The sequence below is a fragment of the Rana temporaria genome, chromosome 1 (assembly GCF_905171775.1).
Source record: "Rana temporaria chromosome 1, aRanTem1.1, whole genome shotgun sequence".
Lineage (NCBI taxonomy): Eukaryota > Metazoa > Chordata > Amphibia > Anura > Ranidae > Rana > Rana temporaria.
This window is the reverse complement of record NC_053489.1, coordinates 126,789,166-126,810,591: the sequence shown is the minus strand read 5'-3', so window position 1 is coordinate 126,810,591 and position 21,426 is coordinate 126,789,166. Positions and strand designations below refer to the sequence as shown.

Genomic DNA, 21,426 nt, shown 5'->3' with positions numbered 1-21,426 from the left:
ACGCAGTGACGTACAACACTATGACGAGCCGAGAAAATGTAAGTTCAATGCTTCCGAGCATGCATGGACTTGATTCCGAGCATGCGTGTTTTTTTGTGCGACGGAATCGCATACAGACGATCTGAATTTCCTCCAAGAACTTTTCTTGTCGGAAAATTTGAGAACCAGCTCTCAAATTTTTCTTTTCGGAAATTCTGATGGAGCCTACACACGGTCAGAATTTCCAACCAAAAGCTCACATCAAACTTTTCTAGTCGGAAATTCCGACCCTGTGTACGCGGCATAACTTATTTTCACTTCTATGGGCAACATACACATGCCATGAATTCCAGTCTACCCTACTGGCTGATATTACTCTATTAAAGATTAGGAGCAGGTTCCAGTGCATGTGATTCTGTCACATGGCCTCCTGAAGAAGGATTCCTGAAACGCGTGTGAACTGTAATCGGAATCTTTACATGTTGTGAACCCCTATGTGGAGAATAATTTTTAATGTTGCGTAATAGTGCTTTTATAAACTGGAGCTTTTACTGAATCTGGATGATTTTGGTAAAGATCCAAGATATTTCGAGCCAATCATATTTGTATATAAACACATCACGGCTCATGATATGTTGATGCCTTTGTTGAAATATGTGGCTATAGAAGTGCTGCAAATGTAAATATTTCCTGTAATCTTAATGCATACACAATTATTTTTGTATAAATGTGGGAAATGCTTTGTTGATAGAAATCATTGTTATTACAACAAGTGTGAGTGTTTTGATACAATGTAAATATTGATTCTATATTATCAACTTGTGTGACCATGGAATGCAACACTAGTTACTACTTTTGGCCTGACTCTTTAGGGAATAATTTATTGTTTATTTTTCTGACTTGGTCCAAGCTTCAGTTTCCTCAAAAGATAAATATAATTTTGGATAACGAAACTTCCCATCATTTAGAGTCAAGTTTTATATTATATTTTAAAGCAGACCTTCAACCAAAAAAAATAAGTTACTCTCATTTTCTTAACTTCTATAATGTTTTCTAGAAGCAGTTAAAATAAAGTCATATATAGAATGTTTGTTTTTTGTTTTTCCAACTGCAAGTTGCAGTAGTATTTGTATAATGAATATGGAAAATAAACAATAGTTAGGTAGTTGGGTGCAATTTCCTTCACTAGTGGAAGTAGATGGGGAAGAAGTCTGTAGTGCTAACTAAATTGTTTTAGGTTTTTTTTGCACATCGGAAGATGACACATCTCACTCACCCAGCACTTGCCAACACGACTTGAGGTATTTCAAATAATTTATGAGGTCAAGCATAACCTGAATAAAAAGAGGTTTAGCAAGTGCTCCTCCGAATAGCTTCACTGCACGTTAGACATCTGTACTGCATCTTCTCTCTTTCAACTTTTTCCCAAGTGAACCCTGTTCTGTGATAACCATGCAATCAGTGAATTTATGCAAAGATATATTTTAGGTTTAACAAAACCTAAAACACTTTACATCCACCTGCTTACATGCACATGTCTGCACATTGGGTTTCTTTACTTGTAGAGTAGCCTGGGAGATTTCGATTCCAGGGCATATCGGGACTCTGCCTTGTCACCCCTGTTGTTTAATATCTATATGAAGCCCCTTGCCGACCTGCTAAAGTCCCATGTCATCCAGTACCATGTTTATGTGGATGACACCCAGGTTTTTCCTTGAAGTTTCCTAGGAACCAGGCACCACCCTTGCCAGCTGTTTGGAGGCCAATAAACACATACATGTCTGCCAACTTCCTGAAACTAAATGGGGGGAAAAGCTGAGGTGATCATCTTCAGCGATCTGGCCACCCCCCCCCCCCCCCAGATATCCCACCTGGGCCTCCCTCATTTGGTTCTGCTCCGGAGGTGGCCCCCCAGGTCTGTGATCTGGGATTCAGCCTAGATTCAGGTTTAACCATGGCTCCACAGATAAAAAAGGTTGTCAGTGCATCTCACTAAAACTTCTGAGGGGGCTGTTTAAATATCTGGATATCTCAGACAGAAAAACTGGCATCTGTGCCGCGATAGGTAGCTGCCTAGACTACTGCAACTCTCTTTATCTGGGATTGCCAAAGATGTTAGTGCAGAAGCTTCAACTTATTCAAAATGCTGCCGCTAGGTTACTCATGGATGTCCCATTAAGGGATCATATCACCCCTGTCCTCTGCGCCTTGCATTGGCTGCCGGTCCACTATTGCACCTTATTTAAGGCAGGATGTATCATGTTTAAGATTATGAGTGGCCTGGCCCCAAGCTATCTCTGCTCTCGTTTTCATAAACAAGCTCTTGTCAGATCACTCAGATCTACCGGCAGAGATCTCCTCTACATCTCGTCCCCAAGAAGATCCAGAGTGGTGGTTGGGCCTTCTCCCACCAGGGTGCCGTATTATGGAATAGCCTCCCTGTCGAGCTCCAGGAGGCCCCTACTATCCCAGTCTTCTTCGGGTTACTGAAGACTTGGCTTTTCATGCAAGCCTTTCCTGCGTTGCCTCTCTCTTCCACCCTTTCTGCCGCTCTGTGCTGCTTTTGGTTCCTGGGTCCTCTTTTCCCAGCAACTCTGCTATGCGCATCGGGACCCTTCAGGGTAAGACCGCGCTATATTAAGATACCTCTCAACTCAACTAAACATTAATATGTAAAAGTTTATTTGGTCAACATATCTGGCCTGATTCCTCCAACAGTGTGCACCTCAGTATTGGCCCATCACTGCCTCTTTAACAAATAGTGAGACGTCAGAGGGGAAAGAACTATCAAGCATAGAAGATGGTCATTATTTGCTTGTTATAAGAAGTGGTATATGGGGCTAAAAAAATAGCAAGGCAAAACCAATGGAGTCTTAGTGGTACTAACGCAAAATCTGGTAGCATGGTTGGGCATATTGCTAGGAGTAACCAGAGCAAAACATCAAAACCAGAGGAGGGAGCAAACATGTAGTCAGGAATACCAACAAAGTCAAAGCAGGTAGACTTCAAGTGAAGAACAAAGAAGTTGAGCAACAAAGGTTGCAAAGATTCACACTCTCATACTTACTCTCCAATGAAAAACACAGTATGACAAAACAGAGACAGAACCACCAAAATAATGAGCCATCGAGGACTGACCCACTGTCAACCATTTGATGACTGACCATGTCGGCATCAAAATATTTAAGCCATCAAGTACTGACCCCCTTACCGTTTAATGCTTGGCCTTGCCACAAATGGCTGATTTCATCAGAAATAATTGGTGAACAAATGTTTGGATAAGGAATTATCCATTTATTTCTGTTGCTTCTCAAAAACATTAGTGCAAGAAAACAGGTCTGAAAATGTGCTAAAACTGGTATTTCATCTACATGTTGTACAAACCATATTTTTAGCTTTCTTCGGAAACTAAATGTACATAATGCAGTACAGGATTCATTTAAAAAGATATACAACACAACAAAATAAATTCTGCAATGAATTGTCACATCTCAGACATGGAATCTTCTCAGCTGCTGTACAGCTCAGCTCATATAAAGCTTCTCAATTGGAATGTCAGTTATCTATATCATTAAAAAAGTAAATTTCCCATAATCCTGTAGACCATATATTTTATGGGAAGTTCATTAAAGACGGATTCTCTGTAATAATGGTGAAAAGCTTTTTTTTTTTGTGTGTATTATTCATTTCCAAACGGTGCATTGTCTGGGATCCTGGGAAAGTTGTAGAAAGGGTCTGTTGCATTTCAGATAAACATGATAAGCCAAAAATATATTATATTTAAGGAATTCCTAGGAGTATTTTTCCCTCGGGGATAGATACAGCTTTGCTGATTACTCTTTCGTGTAACACAGCATTCTAAAAGGATTTATTAATATACTTGATCATCTAGCTATAACTGGAATGGATTTTTGTTCATTTTTTTTCTTTACATGAACTCTTTACTGTGAACCATGCAATAAAACATAAGCAATAGTGGAGCCTTATAAAGGAAGGGCTATTATCACTAGATACAGTTTCATTGCAGATACCCACAGTTATCACAACACAAGACATTGGTTTAAAACCTTCAAATATAACAGTACATAAATTTTGCGGAACAAGTTAATAAAACTACCAACAAATCACATGAGTATTTTCATCATTAATATTATCAAAAGGAGAATCAATATAATAAATGCAACTTAATAGAATTATTTTATGTTCTATCAAAATGTTAGATAATTATTAAAATGAGTAATATTGATGAGGAAAATGCTCCCGGTCAATAAGATAGTATTGATTGCTTTTCAAAGTATACTTTTTATGTTTCTGTAAAAAAAAAAAAAAAAAAAAATAACATTCTTTTATATTATATGTTATTGGGTGTTGTATAAAATTTTACTTAAAAGTTGTAGTTTGATGTTTTATGCATATAAATATTTTATTTGTGGTTAGATTGTGTTGGGTGGGTGACTTATCCTCTAATCCTTCCATCTTTTAGTGACGGCACATATTATATGTCTGTGCTTTTAAAAATAGTTCTGTGCCATTTTTGGCTGTCTAGTAAATCCTCAAAACCACATGGTATGGTCATGAAACCGTACAACAATTTCCATTTCCCACAGTAAGACCTGCGCTAGCCCCAACTGATCTGACATTTGGCTCCCCTCTTCCTGAACTCAGCCACTCACTGCTTTATGGTTTCAGCAGATGTTTTTGCTTCTAATAACATTAGGTTTTTTATTTTTTTCATTCAGATTTTTTCTGATAATCTCTTGTCCTATATATGATCAGGTTTAAGCCTCTTCAACTGTCTCTGGGCTGCTCTGTTTTATGTTATTATTCAGATGACTAGAAATTCAGATGACTAGAATTTCTGTTTCACGTTACAGGTATATAATATATTGGTGATAAGTAATGGAGTTGAAAACAGGGTGTTCACTTTGCAAGGAAATGTTCACTTTGCAATGGAATTTTTCCTTAACTCAGTGAATTTGGTGAAGCTCTGCTGACTTCCATCACCCAATCACACACAAGCAAAGATCCATTTTTTTTATTTTCCCAGCATGCAATTGGATATTCTTTGAAAAGTCAACTTTCACTAAACTAAACTAAGGGAAAATTCCCTTGCACATTAAAAATTCCTTTGCAAAGTGAAGTTTGCCTTTTGTGTACCGCCCCGTAAAAAAATGTAAAATGTAAAATTGTTTTCTATTTTTTTTTTATAATGTTTTTATTTTAAAGTAATAGATTACAACAGTTACAGTATGTCAGATGACAACAACTTAGAATGAGATACAGCATTGAAATACAAATAAATGCAATAATAATTGTACTGTTGTAGGAGTTGAAGTATTATACAGATATAAATAAATTAAACATAAATAAAAAAAGTTACTAATAAATGGGAATGGGAACTAATGGAGGGGAGGGAGAGGGTAGTGGTGTTCCGAAGGTGGATTTCATTTTTTTTATTTCACTATTATCCATGAAAGGGTATCAATACCATGACATGAGAACTCTTGAGTCAAAAGTGTCTGACGTATAGTATATGGCCCAGGGTTTCCATATACTATCAAAATTTTCCAATCCATTTTTGTCTAGCGCTTCTAGTTTAGCATGTACGAATGAAAGATTCATTCTTTTTTCGGCTTCCGACAACAGTAATGCAGGTGATTTCCATGCACTAGCTATTACCTGTTTCACTTCTATTTTATTTCTATCGCATAGTATACATTTATTCAGATTAAGCAGTTTAGAAAGAGATTACTTTTTTCTTGTCATTCTAGAACCCTGGTGCTAAAAAGCATTTCTAAGTGATGTTACTGTGGTGAGATGTGTGGTGTGCATTCCCTAGTATAAATGGGATGAGGTAGAAGCATGGGGACAAAGTGCTTTGCCAGGGAGGGGTCTCCCCCCAACAAATAGCAAAGCATAGTAGAAAAGTTATCTATCAATCCCAAATCATGCGTGGAGTTTCACATTAATATGACTGCTTTCATTTCCATGCATTTCTTTAAAAAAAAAATTCTTTTGCTAATTTCATGTGTTTGCGTGTTAAATAAAAGTTTGGTAAGAGACGATTTGCACTTTTCAGTCTGTTACAGCTTTAAAAATTGTTATCTCCATTACAAATGCAACTTTTACTCCCGTCTCATACTTTAATCTGAGCAAGCGCGGGTTTCTTAGCATACAGACAATCGAGTTTCTCATCGAAAACCAGCCCGACGAGGATCTCGACGAGCCAAATCAGACTCCCGTCGAGGAAATAGAGAACTTGCTCTCTTTTTGGCTCGATGAGGTTCTCCACTTTTTCCTTGTACACACGACCTGTTTCCTCGGAAAAAAAATATCTCCCAGCAAGGTTCTTGCTGGTTTTTGCCGAGAAACTTGGTCGTGTGTACGAGGCCTGAGGATACCAAAGGGCTTTATTTGCTCATTCATACAATAAAACAGATTTTATTTGATTTGCCTAATTGTGTATGTCTGTTTTTAATTTGTTTATATGAACCAATGATTTCTTTTTTTATATATATTTTATTTTGATAGTTTGAAATCCTTGGTGTAATATTAACAAGGTAAAAGTAAGTCCCGGTTCACACTACAGCAACTTGGGATCCGACTTGTGTCGCTCCAGGTCGCGCGACATGAGAAATTCCATTGAAGTGAATGAGAGCTGTCTATACACTACTGAAGCCGCTCCGACTTCAGAAAAGGTTCCTGTGCTACTTCAAGGCGACTTGTACCCATTGATTTCAATGGAAGTTACTTCCAAAGTCAGATCACTGTCTTAACTCAAGCAACTTTACAGGAAGAGAAAATAGTTTTCTCAGGCAGATCCCTCCCTCCCACAGAGCTGATTATTGTTTGATTGGCCACTGGCAAAGTCGCCCGTCCTGAAGGCAACTTGAAGTCGCGTTGTAAGTCGCTCCAAGTCGCGCTGAAGTCACGCTGAAGTCGTCTCGCAAAGTCGCGCTGGAAGTCGTGTTCCCTGTGTGAACCGGCACTAAGGGTGCCTTGAGTTTCTCTGTAGCATTTTTTAATCCAAACTCACAAACAAAAATTGTATGTACTTACTAAGTCCTTAGATGGGGTTGCTGCATTTTGTTTTCCTTTTATCTGGCTTTTTTTTCTTTACTTTCACCTTGAAATCTTGTGAATAACACATTTCATGTCCCTTTATATCTGCACTTATTTCTTTATTGTATCTATTGATGCATCCATGGATGTCACATAGGCTGGACGTCAAACATATCTGCTTTGGTTCATCTCTATTACATGCTGGATTGATGGCACTGGTAATTTATAATGTAAAGATCATTTTCAAAGTGGTTTCTTTTAAGTTACAGGAAGTGACAAGAACACTGCATTTTTGGAAAGATGAATAGGCATTGTTGTACTTGCTGAAAGGGGCAAACAAATGCAGCAACTACATCTATAGACTGTTGAGCAATATTTTGCAAGTTTGGTTTTAGTTTACATATGCTTTAAACCTAATACTGCTGGAACTGATGGCTTAAGGTAGAGCTATAGGCAAAACTTTTTCCATTTTGGATAGAGTAAGTATAGGTTATACCCCCTGTTGGTTTATTTTTTGCCATATTTGCCCTATTAGGGAGATTTCCCTTTACTTCCCGTCCAATAGAAAAAAACAGGAAGTGAGAGGAAATCACTGCAAATTAAGGGAATTCCTTGGGGACTCACAGGTCACCAGAACCATTGGAACATTTCCCATCTATTGACAACCCTAAATGTGGGATTATCTTTTATTTTCGCTTTCAATGATAATGCTAAACAGGACAAATCAAGAGGGGGAATCTGCCTAACGGTATCACAGACAGCAATAAAACCTGACAGATGTTCTAATCCCTCTCCACTCCATCCAAAACTAGAGAAAAAGTTTTTCCTTTAGTTATACTTTAATGTAGTTTTGACATTTCATGTATATGTATATATTTTCACACATACCTCTACTATATATTATGTATGTTTGTATACACATCCATTTACTCTCTTTAAAGGAAAGTCTCTAGCCATGATACACACATAATGTAAAAAAGAGAGAGGACACAGAGACCTTATTATTATATTTCACGGTGACATTTCCAGTTACAGCAGACTGTTTCACCGGATGTACCTATTGGGAAACGGTCCTTAATGCTCAATCAGTGTATTTAGATGTGTCTCACCTGGGAGGAGATCTTGTATTGGCTGTACATTTATTTCAGTTCACTTGCTTTGTAGCATAGCCCATGTTTCCTAACAAATAAATCATTTCAAGTGTATTAGCAGCCAAAAAGGAAATCGCTATAAACCACTTGAGAAATAGCACACAAAAAAACAATCTGAAAAAAAGAAAATGGTAATTATGTCATTCTGCAATAACAGTAACAATACATAATATATAAAATGATCTTTTAAGGAAAGGCTTGCCTTTGGCTGGTAAACTGTATTGTGAAATATTTGTACGTGTGTGCATAGATCTGAATGACTTCTTGCAAAACGTTTGCCTCTAGATTAGTTCTTCTGTTGAACTGAGATACTTTTTGATCTATGTAATAAAAACAGAATGTACATTGGGGTTGATTTAGAAATAGTAGAGGCTGTTTACTTAAAGAGCATGTTCAAATAGTTTATAAAAAGGCTATGTTCATGTTATATGACCAATCATATGGAAGACATTTTGCTTGTGTATAACTGAACAAATGTAGTGAACATAGTAATGAACATCTTATTCACTATTAAGTGAACATTTACTTTGCGATCTGAAAATACACTTTGCAAAGTGAACAGTCTTTAATAATGTATTAACACTATCCCAATGATTGCTTCAATGTAACAGACTCTTGGTGGAACTGCCCAGGTGATACATTTTTCTGGTCCAAATGAAACTGGCCATAGACATCTGATGCTGGTCATATGTTAGGAAAGGATTCAGCCGTGGAGCAATGTTTTGGCTGTGTGACAGGCCAACTCGGTTGCATAGTATTTAATTGTAAGTTGTAAATGTGTGTAACCATCTGCCTTGGGAGGACAGTAAAAACTGAATGAGTATATTAAACTGAACAATACATTTTTACATCTGAGAACTGTTGGCTAGGTGTATCTGTTCAAGAAATACAACTCCAGGGTCATGCAATCAATACACTTTTTTTTTTGGAGTGTGCTAGGCATCAGCAGGTTTTATCTTAGAGGAATGTATCCATCACACCACAAGTATGTACAAGTTAATTAATTTGAACATATTATGTCTAAAAAAAAAAAAATTCTTAATAGAATTTGCACAGATTTGTTCTATTTTTGTCTAGTAAGAGTAGTTCAGTTGTCTTTCATACACCTGAAAGTGATTAGCCTTCTTTGGAGTTATACTGTTGGGTATAATTAAACTGTAATTGACAATTGTTTTACAGAATCTGGATGTATTAATTGGTGTGTATTTGTAACTCTATTTTGGTTAGCTTTTTGGGATAATTACATTATAAATATTTAGCAAATACATCTTTCTTCACAGTCTGTTACAAAGGTTGAAATAAATATTTTTTTCCATACGTTCAACAAGAAAAAACACTGTAAAATTTGGTCTAGTTTGGTCTACTCACTGATGGAGAAGAATACAAGCCAGATTTCTTTCTTGTTTTTTTAGTCCTCTTTCTTCTTCTGGTAGATTGTTATACTTCTCTCTCCAGAAAGGCTTGAAGGCTGCCTTTAAACCTAAATCATGGACTCCCTGGCTAAATAGAAGTTGCTATGTTATGATCCCCCACATCCCTCATTTTCTCTTGGGCTCTTGCTCTTTCTACAGTTACCACTGTGCTTACACATCACAGCTTCCAGGTAGCTTAGATTGACACCAATGTTCTCTTCCCATGTATATGGTCACCTTAAGTGAGAGTGGTGGTGTGAGAGAGTTGAGTGTGGAAGCAGTCATTGCAGAAGAATAGTAGATGATAAAGTGGAGGTGCATGATGGTCCCTTCTCCAAGTCTGATCTAGTATAAAGTGAAAGTGGTCATTTTGGCAGATGCAATTAGCTTTTTTGCCACTAGATGGCTCTTTTCTCACTATAGTATAGTAAGGAAAAGTTGTAATCGGGTCTTAGGTCCTCTTTCGGTAAAGTTAGTGCCCAACTGCCCATATATATGTCAGGATGGGAGGAGCCTAGTGAGAGGCTGCACATGGGAGCCAACACCCCAGAGCTGCCAAGATGTAGTCTCCTGCTTAACTCACATGAAGGGCCCTTTGTAGGGCTGAAGTCCCAGGCACGATGGTGCAGAACACATTTGGAAGAGCTGTAGTCGCCCTGTCTCCTCTGACCTTGCCGGTAGCGGGATCTAAAAAGTCTTGAAGGCCTGGCTAAAGTCTTCTAAAGTGAATAATGGTAAAGCCTGGGAATGAGTGTGCCACCTGGGAGCGTGCCCGGCGAGTGCAGCCATAGAAGGGACATGGGGAAGAAACTGGTATACTAATAAGGGCACCTTGATCCTACTTGGTGATGCAAGCTAAATGCTGTGTACTTAGTATAATTGGGGAAGTGGTCTCAACTCTGTGGTGCCCCCAAGGATAGGAATGGAAGTGTGGCGTGAAGATGGCTTAAAAGATATATGCTTGCATTCAGCTGAAAAACTACAAAATGTCTACTCCTATGTGTGGCGTTCTGCACCAAAGAATTCTGATAGTATGTCAAATGTGATGTCAGATGTCACAGATATCTTTGTGAAATTACAGTAAAGTGTGGAAAATTAATTTTTGCTCAAAAATGAAGGCCTCATGCCGAGGATGTGAAGAGTAGGTCTATGGGCAGGAGCATGACACAAAATGGCAGAGGGTATCATACACAGGAGGGTAGTTGTCCTATCCAAGAAGAAGCAGAATGGGGACTTGCAGAATTTGGTGCCAACATCCACCCAATCGTAGGCCTCCTTATAGTCTGAATATATCATGTGGCTGCTACTTTGCAGAAAATTGGATATTTAGCAAAAAATAAGTCAATTAATGTTAATGGTCTAAACTGTGTGGATAAAGCGTTCAAACTAGCGTTCAAACTAGAGTTCAGCTTTAATGTGTATGTATCACCAACTTCTTCTTTTAGTTGTGGATATGGTAGGGAAGGGTGAGAATTCCTGTCGGGTTATTTTTTGCTAGGTGTGCAAGAAGCAATGCACCAAATTAACAGTTCTAGATTTAATTTTATTCAGGTTCTTATCATAAAATTCCAAGGGGGCCCCCTTGGTCAAGGATGGGTACTGCTAAACAGGGCATGCACTGAACTGTTAGAATTGGAGGGATCCTGATGGCCACACTAGATGCAAATTAAGGTAATTTTTTGCTGCTGGGAAGGTTTATGTATATTTCCTGTCCCATAGGTGCAACAGAAAGTCAGAGGAAAGCTCTACCAAGTTAGGGAATATCCCCTCTGAGACAGGTGTTCCCATTGGAAGATTCCCTACACCTCCTGTTCTGGTGATAGTGCTAAACTTATACATTTCCCATCACTTTCTCTCTCGGTTATCATGGTCATTAGTAAAAATGGAGAGGACTCTACCCAGCAGGAACACAGAGCGATAAAAACTTGACACATGCTTGATCATTGTTTGAAGTCAATGAGACTGCATTGCAATGAAATAAATGCTATTGCAATGCAAAATCGCCCTTGGGATTAGACAAAAGAAAAAACAGGCATTCAGGAAGTGGCAGCCACCACCACTCAACTGCCTCTGAAAAGCAATCCATTGTGGAGGACCGGTATACTTACCACCTGTGTGAATGAGGCGTAAAGCCCAATACACATTATTAGATTTTCGGAAGATTTTTGTCTTCAGATTTACCAAAACCATATAATATGAGGTCAAACCTTAAGAGTTTCAATTTGTATGCAATCAGTCAGGCCCTTGCACTACATGGTTTTGGTAAATCTGAAGACAGAAATCTGCAGAAAATCTAATAGTGTGTATGGGGCCTAAGAGAGGATTTTTCCACATGACCATAATCCTGAAGTCCTAGCATTACGGAATATATCCAACAGGGGCTATGAACTTTATTGAAGAGCAGGTTGCTAAAGTGTTAAATAGTTTAACTTTGAAGTGACATATTCAAGGATCTCCCCTTGAAACAATTTGTCAACATGTCTTCATGTATATTTTCTGTACAGGCCAATTCTGCAGTAGAAGCTAAAACATTTGTCTGCTCACACCGAATTAGTCAGAATAGGGAGGACAGAATTTTACATTATTCAAGGCAAAATGGTACAATACTATAGAGAGACTTCCAACCTCTATGTGTGCACTAATTGTGAACAGATGTAAGTTTGTAGGAAGAGTTGTCAATATTGAACGCTGACATGTATGAAAATGTAGATACAAAAATATGGGATAGCAATGGTTATGTACTTTACTGCACATGAAATACCACATTGTGGGTAAATCCTGTGTGCATTAAAAAAAAAAAAAAATAGATTGCCCTCCGATCTTCTTTATATCATAAGCTTTATTGTAATGGAAGCTGTGTCCAGTTTGTATTGTCCATCATTATTGTAGGAGATCAAAATATCAATGCTTTTTATTAGACAGACTTTTGAGTCAGTGCTTTCTAAAGGCTGCCATACATAGCTGAACATCGGCAAGTGATAAACAAATGAAGCAGATGCTGCGATTCATAACTGTAGACTCTTGATCAATGACAATTGTGCAGGAGTTTCAAAAGTGCTTATTGTAACACATAGATATTTAAAATCAAGTCGGTAAATTTCGGCAGCCAATAAGCATTGTTCTTTCTGTTCCACTCAGTTGGTAAAGGTCATTTAATAGCATTTGTGCTGCTGCCAAACATTGTCTAAGTATTTGGATCTTTTTAAAAAGATAGTTTTGTTTTGTAAACCAGTGGAGAGCTCCAATATATTTCAATTTTGCCTATGCAGCATATCTAAAATCAAATATTTATTTCTTGTAAAATAAATCATTAAATGAAAAAAACATCACTTTTGCAAATCTCTTATGTCGCGTACACACGATTGTTTTTCGGCATGAAAAAAACTTTGTGAAAAATGATGAACAAAGCGTGGTGACGTACAACATGTACGACGGCACTCTAAAGGGGAAATTCTATTTGCCTTTGGGCTGCTTTTAGCTGATTCCTTGTTAGTAAAAGACGATTCGCGCTTTTTTTGTCTGTTACAGCGTGATGAATGTGCTTACTCCATTATGAATGGTAGTTTTACCTGAACGAGTGATCCCCTCTCATAACTTGCTTCTGGGCATGCGCGGGTTTAAAACGTCGTTTTTGCCCACACACGATCATTTTTAACACGAAAATCGACATTTTAAAAAACGACGTGAAAAAATGCAGCATGTTCGAATTTTTTTTGGTCGTTTTTCAGAAGCCGAAAAACGATGTGAAGCCCACACACGATCATTTTAAATGACGTTTTTAAAAACAATCGTGTGTACGCGGCATTAGAGCTTATTCATAGCTATGGCACTCTCTAAGGCTTCTCTGAAAAGGAGGTGGATAACTTTTCAGAGGCTGGTAGAGCTGCGACTGCCAGGCATTCAGAAGGCAATACTGCAAGAACCTGAATGCCCATTTGTTTTTTTGTTTTTTTAAATAAATACTATGCCACAACTGCAAGCCAAGCATTTAATTTGAAAAGGTTGTATCGCCCACTTAGCGCAAATTTGGATATAATATTTGTCATGTCTGCAATGTAAAGCATCATGACTGGGGCATGTGAAAAGCCCTGAATGTTATCTTTTATGTGAGTTGTCAGGGGCCTGTAAAACCACAACTCAATTGCCTGCGTTTACCGTTTTCCAGCCACCCATTGGAATGAGGCCTTTCTCAGCCAGGGTGCCATGGAACTCTAGAGTTCCTCCAGAACTTGCTAAGACTTCCCAGAGCTGTGGCTAATTGACCTCCTATTTCATGGTGCCTGCAGCATGACACCAATTATTTTATTGTTTCTGATATTAAGGGTGGAATTTTGAACACCACTGTAAGGGTTGCATTCTTCATAAAGGGCATAGGAAGTATTATGAAATATGCATACAATATACAAAGGCACACACTATCTGTCCTTTTTAGAAAATGAACATTGAACAATGTATGTAATAGGGAGTACACACTATCGGACATTCCGACAACAAAACCGTGGATTTTTTTCCGACAGATGTTGGCTCAAACTGCTCTATAGATGGTATCTTACTCCAGCTAAACTTAACTCATTTTGCTCTTCACTGTCTGCACTCTGCTTCAGGGGTTGTCCCGCCCAGGGTACGCTATTGCATATATTTTGGGACTGTCCCCATTTAAAGGACACTTGGCACAAGGCCAGCATCGTGATCGACAAAATTGCCGGCCGTAGTATCCCTCTTACACCCCTAATCTGCCTCTTATTCTGCCCTATTCAGGATATTCCAATATCAAGCACAAGGCTTCTCCACACATTTCTCACCTCCATTCATTGGGCCATAGCCTTTAATTGGCGCTCCACTTCTGTACCCTGGCCACAGATTCTCAGCCGTATGACAAACATCAAACTCTCAGAGAGAATTCACCATACGCTTTATGATTCTATGCCCCAATATAAAAAAAAATGGTCTCTCTGGGATGCCACGCTTCTGGTTCAGGTTTAATTGTTACTAACCATAACCCTTTCTCCCTATTCAATGTTTATTATCAATGATACTTGTATACATTCCTGTACCATCACTGTTATTCTTTTTTGTACCTTGACTTTTTCTACAATAAAATCGCTTGTAAACAAAAAAAAAACTTGTCTTGCATACACACGGTCACACAAATGTTGTCGAAAATTGCGAACGTCAAGAATGCGTGACGTACAAAAAAAATTACAATCCTATATACACAATCCCATACCTATAGTTGATCCAGAGCAGTGTTTCTCAACTCCAGTCCTCAAGGCGCCCCAACAGGTCATGTTTTCAGGCTTCCTATTATTTTGCACAGGTGATTTGATCAGTTTCACTGCCTTAGTAAGTAACCTGCTGGGGCGCCTTGAGAACTGGAGTTGAGAAACACTGCTCTAAATCAACTGTAGATATGGGATTGTGTATATAGGATTGTAATTTTTGTTTGTTTTCTTTTGTTTTCCCCTTTTTATTGGTTAAACTAGATGGACTTGTGCCTTTTTCAACCAGACTGGAGTTGAGAAACACTGATCCAGAGGAAGGCAAAAAAAAAAACGGCAAACCATTCTACAATTTTCCCCAGCAGGGGATAACATTCCTTCATGATCCCCCAAGAGGCAATCAATTGGGTGTTCATACATCAACTTTTCATATAAATGTTAGTATCCAGTTATATTATGTACATTTAGGAAAGAATCCAGGCCTTTTTTAAAAACAATGGGCCAAATCTTCAAAGGAGATACGCAGGCGGAACTGCTGTTCAGCCTGCGTATCCCCGTGGCTATCTTTGGAAACGATCCTCAGAAGGATTTTTCCAAAGATAGTCAGAAGATCCGACATGTGTAATAGACTTACACTGTCGGATCTTAGGATGCAGTACCGCATCCGCCGCTGGGGGCATTTCGAGTCGAAATGCCACTTTGCGTATGCAAATGATTACTTAAGCAGATCCACAAAGCTTTTTAGCTTTGTGTTTTCTGCGTAAGTTACGTTTTGCATACGTAAAATTATGGATGCTTTTACAAGGCCTAAACTGTTTAGACCTTGTAAAAACAAACCTTTTTTTGATTGCCGCGTTTTTTTTTTAATTTCGAATTTTTTTTCCCGGCGCGTATTTTTTTTTTTTACCCGACGCAACTTTATTGTCCCGTCGCGATCCACAAAGCCCGGCGTAAAGTAAGTTCGCGCCATGCACGTGGGGAAAATGACGTCACACACATGCGCCGAACGTCCGGCGCGGGAGCGCGCCTCATTTGAATAGGAATCTCCCCCTCGAGCAGACGACCGCCTTGCGACGGAGGCACTTAGGTTACACGGCGTGTAATTTCTAGGTAAGTGCTTTGTGGATCGGGCACTTAGGTAGAAATTTAACGCCTGTGTAACTTAACTGCTGAAAGTTAAGTTAGGCAGCTTTTTTGAAGATTTGGCCCAATCTTCTGAGCTGAACAGAACCACCTCTGGAGGGAGTCTGTTCCGCATTTACACAGCTCTTACTGTGAATAAACATTTCCGTATTTAGAGATTAAATCTTCTTTCCTCTAGATGTAAAGAGTGTCCCCTTGTACTCTGTGATGACCTTAAAATTAATAACTCAACAGCAAGTTCACTATATGGACCACTTATGTATTTATACATGTTGATTATATCCCCCCTTAATCTCCTCTTCTCAAGAGTGAAAATAAATTAATTTCCTCTAATCTTTCCTCATAGCGGAGCTCCTCCATGCTTTTTATCACTTTGGTTGCCCTTCTCTGCACTTTCTCCACTTTCCCCATATTCTTTTTGCGAACTGGTGCCCAAAACTGAACTGTACTTTGTTCTCTCCCCCTATTTCCTGCCAACATCATTTCCTGTTGCACGAGCTCCATGAAGTTCATTAGCATATGAATATGGGAAGCCTACCTTCTAAAAATAACACATGGTAACCAAAATGCATCATTCCAAATATTTATGCTATAACAAATAACCATAGTAACAAAGCCAGTCAAACAGCAGTCATCAATGAGAAAGGATGTGAAGGATGAGGATCAGTTTATCTGTTATAGAATATAATGTGAAAGTACAGCTGGGAAACAGAATGCAGTAGAAGTTACAGTTCGTCTCTCTCTCCCTCTGCAATAGATACAGAAGCCTTGAAGCGAAAAAAAGCTTTGTTCAATGTTTTTTTATTTTATGAACGCTGTGTGTGAGCTTTCCTTTGTAATTAATTATTTATTCCACTGGGCTGGCATTCAATTTGGTTTAATATTTTATCATTTCACAGCTGCATTCAGCATGTTGAACTGTCTTTGTGGCTTTATATGTTATCCAACTTCAATAAGTATCATCCATGTATGAGGTTTCAATGAAAACTACTTTTTATGTATCTGTGTACTTTAGTTATTGACACTAATTATTTGTGTGTGATTACCCTGTAGTTGTATTACATGTGAATCGAACATCCCAATGTAAACATTCCTGTGCTGACATTGCCCTTAGTCAGGTACAAGAGGTTATATACAGGGGTCAAGTCCTGGGGAAAAAAGTGTGGGGACTCCCACCCAAGATCCACTCCCCCACAACAAAAAAAAAAAAAATTATACGCTCATATGCATAATTACTAAACCGCATGTCTGCCAAGAGTTATCGCGGGATTTAGAAAGAACATTTCTAAATCCCGCGATAACTCGCGGAAGACCTCCACAATGTCTCCTGGGAACAATGTCAAAAGCTCCCAGGAGACATTGCGGCATCTAGGACGTGACAGAATACCCGCACACTACCCGATGAATCCATATACAGGAAGCGGCCAGTAACATAAAGGATTACTAAGGTTCGCCTGTCCCTGACAGTGACTCGAGCTGGGCTTTGCCGCTTAGTGAAGGATTGGCTCGGGCGGCTCGGCTGCTCTAGTCCTGCAAAGGGAACTGCGTTCCTGCTGTGAAAAAAGTGCAGGAACTCTGTTCCTATGCTTTCCCGCAGGACTTGAGCCCTGGCTATATATTACAAAGAATGAGAAGGAAGCTTGAAATGACTGAGACCAATAGCTCAGCTGAATGGAGAGATCCTATGGAACTACATGCATGGCTGGGAAACAAAACAATGGTCTTCTTCAGCTACTGTGTTTAAGACAAGGCGGTTTAAGAACAGAAGGGGGCTTAAAACCATTTTGTGGTTTTAAATTGAGCTGTAGAAAACAATCTTCAAGAACATGCTTTATAAAATGACTCTGTTTGTTGTGTAGATTAGAAGATGCTGTTTACGATCTCGCCAACAAGTCTATCTCTGCTGGATAATATAGAATCCTATTATGACAGATAGGCCAGGTGGTTTATGTTTTAAACAAACTGTGTTACTGTATGTAGTTAAGAATTCTAGATGCTGTGTATCTATGTAGCATCACTGAGATATAGGAGCAAGAATCCCAGAAACTGTAGCTCTGATCAATCCCAGGTCCCTTTGGGGTGCACAGAAGGAATCAATGAAAAAGCGTCCAAACGGCTGGCTTCTGTCGGATTGGCCGCCAATACACGCAAGCCAAATGTTGCCCATTTTTTTAATTTAACTGGCTGATGTCGCTCGACATTCAGCTCATGTGTACTAGGCTTAATCCTTATACATTTATCTGAAGAGGAACAATGTCTCTACTTTCTCCTAATATTGAACCTTTCTTCTCCACCATAAATAACTATATATTTTTTTAAATAGGTTCCTTTAAACTAGTGCATTGTTGGTTCATTTACCTTTTCCATCGATTTCTAAATGTTTTTTTTCTTTGTTTTCTTTGTCTGAATTTCTCACTTCCTGTTCCTCCTCAGTAAGCTGTTCTGGCTGACTAGCCCCCAACCAGAATGGCTCGGATGATGGGGGCAAGCTTACTGAGGAGAAACAGGAAGTGAGAAATTCAGGCAAAGAAAAAAAACATTTAGAAGGGAAATCGAAGGAAAAGGGTAAGTGAACCAACAATGCACTAGCTTAAAGGAACCTGTTTAGAAAATAAAAAACAAACCTTTACAATCCCTTTAACAATGAACTTCTATGATTATTTCCCCTTTGGTCTGTTAAATACAATCTGTTGATTCTGCCAAAAACCTAGTGAGATATCAACTTCATGTGCTCTCTGCCTGTGCTGCATTGCTATTATTTAGCATTGTCCACACCTATATTTGTAGACTGCATAATACCTTCCCACCATGCTATAGAGATGAAGAAGTAAAGAGAGGCTACAGCTGGGTATACACTTACCAAAATGTGAATGGTTTTGCAGGAAAAAACAATATTTGTATACCCAGCTTTAGTGTACTGTAGTTCCAATATAGTTCCTTTCCAAGGGTGACAGTCCTGCAGTTTATTATTTTTAATAAAAACAGTACGGAAAGTGAGTGTTACCCTACAACAGGAAGTGTGTTACTGGCATGATCAACAGGCGAAAAGTATTATTGTATTAAGCCCAAAACCAAAAGTGTAATATATTGCAACTTACCAATCATTAGAAGTGTTGGCTGCATTTGTTTTATTTTTATTTATTTTTTCTCCCCGGTTTTCACAAGTATTAGAGTGCCCCCACGATGAAGGAAAACAGGGGCACCTTTGGACAGCAGCACCGTCAGTCTGGGGGGGAGGGGGTGTTAGATGTACTAGGAGATTTAGATACACTAACAAATTGAAGCCAAACTCTAGCTAACACTTAAACTAATAAGCAATTACAGCAACAGTTTTTTTTCTTTTTGCAATAAAGGTTTTACATACATAAATTAAATCTGTTCATTGTAAGCACCCCTATCACTATTACATGGTCTCCCTCAACCCAGTAAATATTTAATCTGCATGTTCTTTTGAAAAACAACAGATGTATTGGCTGGATCACCAGGTGAAGATAAGGGAAAGGTACTGTAGTCTAAAAAAGAAAACAAATGCTTCCATCACATCTAAGAATTAGTAAGCTGCATTATAATACATGTTTGCATCTGAGTTTAAAATAGAAGTTTGGGAATCTCAAAAACAAAAATTATACTCACCTACATGGCTGCAGTACTGATCCCAGACCGAGAACTGAGCGATAAAACACTGCTGGTCACTCAGCTGTTGGTCCTATTTTCAGTCATTGTCTCTCTGCTCTGCCCCTCCAGTGCTCACTGGAGGAGGGGGCAGAAGCAGCTGGCTCAGGCCCTCAGTGGCTCTGTGAGAGACTGAGCCACCTGTCGGTCCAGGCTTCTCGGTGGATCCTGACTGACCTTTTCAGAGCCTGGACCGGCTCTTTGACATCAGCCAACAGTGGGCTTTAGCCCGCTGTCGGCTGAAAAAGGGTCACAGGAGTGCAGAACTAACTGCACTCCTGTGACTCACAGGAGAAGTATAGCCAAAAAAGCTTTGGCCATACTTTTCCTTTAATACCGCTTTAAGGAAAAAAAGAACAGCACAAACAGACAATACATTCAACAGCATGTGGTGCACAATACTGTAGTGAACACTAGGTGGCACCCCAATAGGTTTGTGTGCTCATGTTAGGACTTCTAAGTGTGTAATCCTTGCATTTGTGCTAATAAAAGCAATAGTGGATACTACAATATTATTTGCAGATGAGGGCAGCATGTATACCACATGTAACATACTTTGGTGAACACTAGGTGGCAACACAACAGGTTTGGTGTTGTCAATAGAGAGACCTGATCACTATACAGGGTGGGCCATTTATATGGATCCACCCGGGTGGGCCATTTATATGGATACACCTTAATAAAATGGTAATGGTTGGTGACATTAACTCCCTGTTTGTGGCACATTAGTATATGTAAGGGGGGAAACTTTTCAAGATGGGTGGTGACCATGGTGGCCATTTTGAAGTTAGCCATTTTGAATCCAACTTTTGTTTTTGGTGTATCCATATAAATGGCCCACCCTGTATATTGTATATCGAATATAGTCTTCAGCTCTTAGATCCCAATGTGTAGAAAGCCAAACATTTCCAGCTTCAGTAACAATAAAGATCAGTGAAGGTCCACAGGGACCTTTTCTTGAGGAAATTCTTTGAAAGCAAACAATCGTTCAAAGTGCTATTTTAACATGCACTTCTATTATCATCCTTCATTCAATATGAAACCTTTAAGTTCAGTTAAAGATAGCTAAATGGTTATCAGCTATTGTAAAATATTTATTTCCATTGCAAGGTCAATGGAATATAATACCGTAAAACACATTGCATTCATCATTTCAGAATCCCAATATGTCATGGTTAATTAGAGAGATAATTTCATTGGTAGAGTATGAAGTGGATTTTATGTACACGTCTAAATACATTATTTTTCTTATATGTATATATAGCCTCTGACAAGAACTTCCAGCTAGTATCGCCTTACATTCTGACCCCCTACACTACTAGTATGGGAAAAAACCTACAGAATGGTTTTCATTAATGAGATCTGTGCTAGATCATAGACCATCATCAATATGTATCAAATATATCCATCAATATGACACATGCCCCACTCATCGAGGGAGCAGAGAAGTACAGTTTACCACCAGATCAAAGGACATTGGAGATAACAGGAATCGTTTCAGATTTAGAAGATCTACATGCTGACCTCACACCCTGGGTTAAGTTATTCTAAAGAGTGATTCGTATCATGTGTCAGCAGATGGAGTATATACAGATCTGCAGAGAATATCCTGAAAAAATAGCTGGAATGTGTCTGTTCTGATATAAAGAAGGAAGCAGAGAAAAGATCCATGTTATAAAGGTAGAACAGAGAGGAAGGAAATATGATTGAGCTGAATAAAGTTCAAAGCTGGAGAAGAGGAAGCCAAGGTGGAAATAGGGCTGGCCTCATGTTAGGAGGTACTGTCTG

The 21,426-nt window shown here is 38.8% G+C and overlaps 1 protein-coding gene across 1 annotated transcript in view; it reads left to right on the top strand.

Annotated features, from left to right (window-relative positions):
* LIX1 (limb and CNS expressed 1) overlaps positions 1 to 21,426 on the top strand; it is a 214,795-nt gene that overhangs the window by 105,771 nt on the left and 87,598 nt on the right. The window lies entirely within an intron of this gene.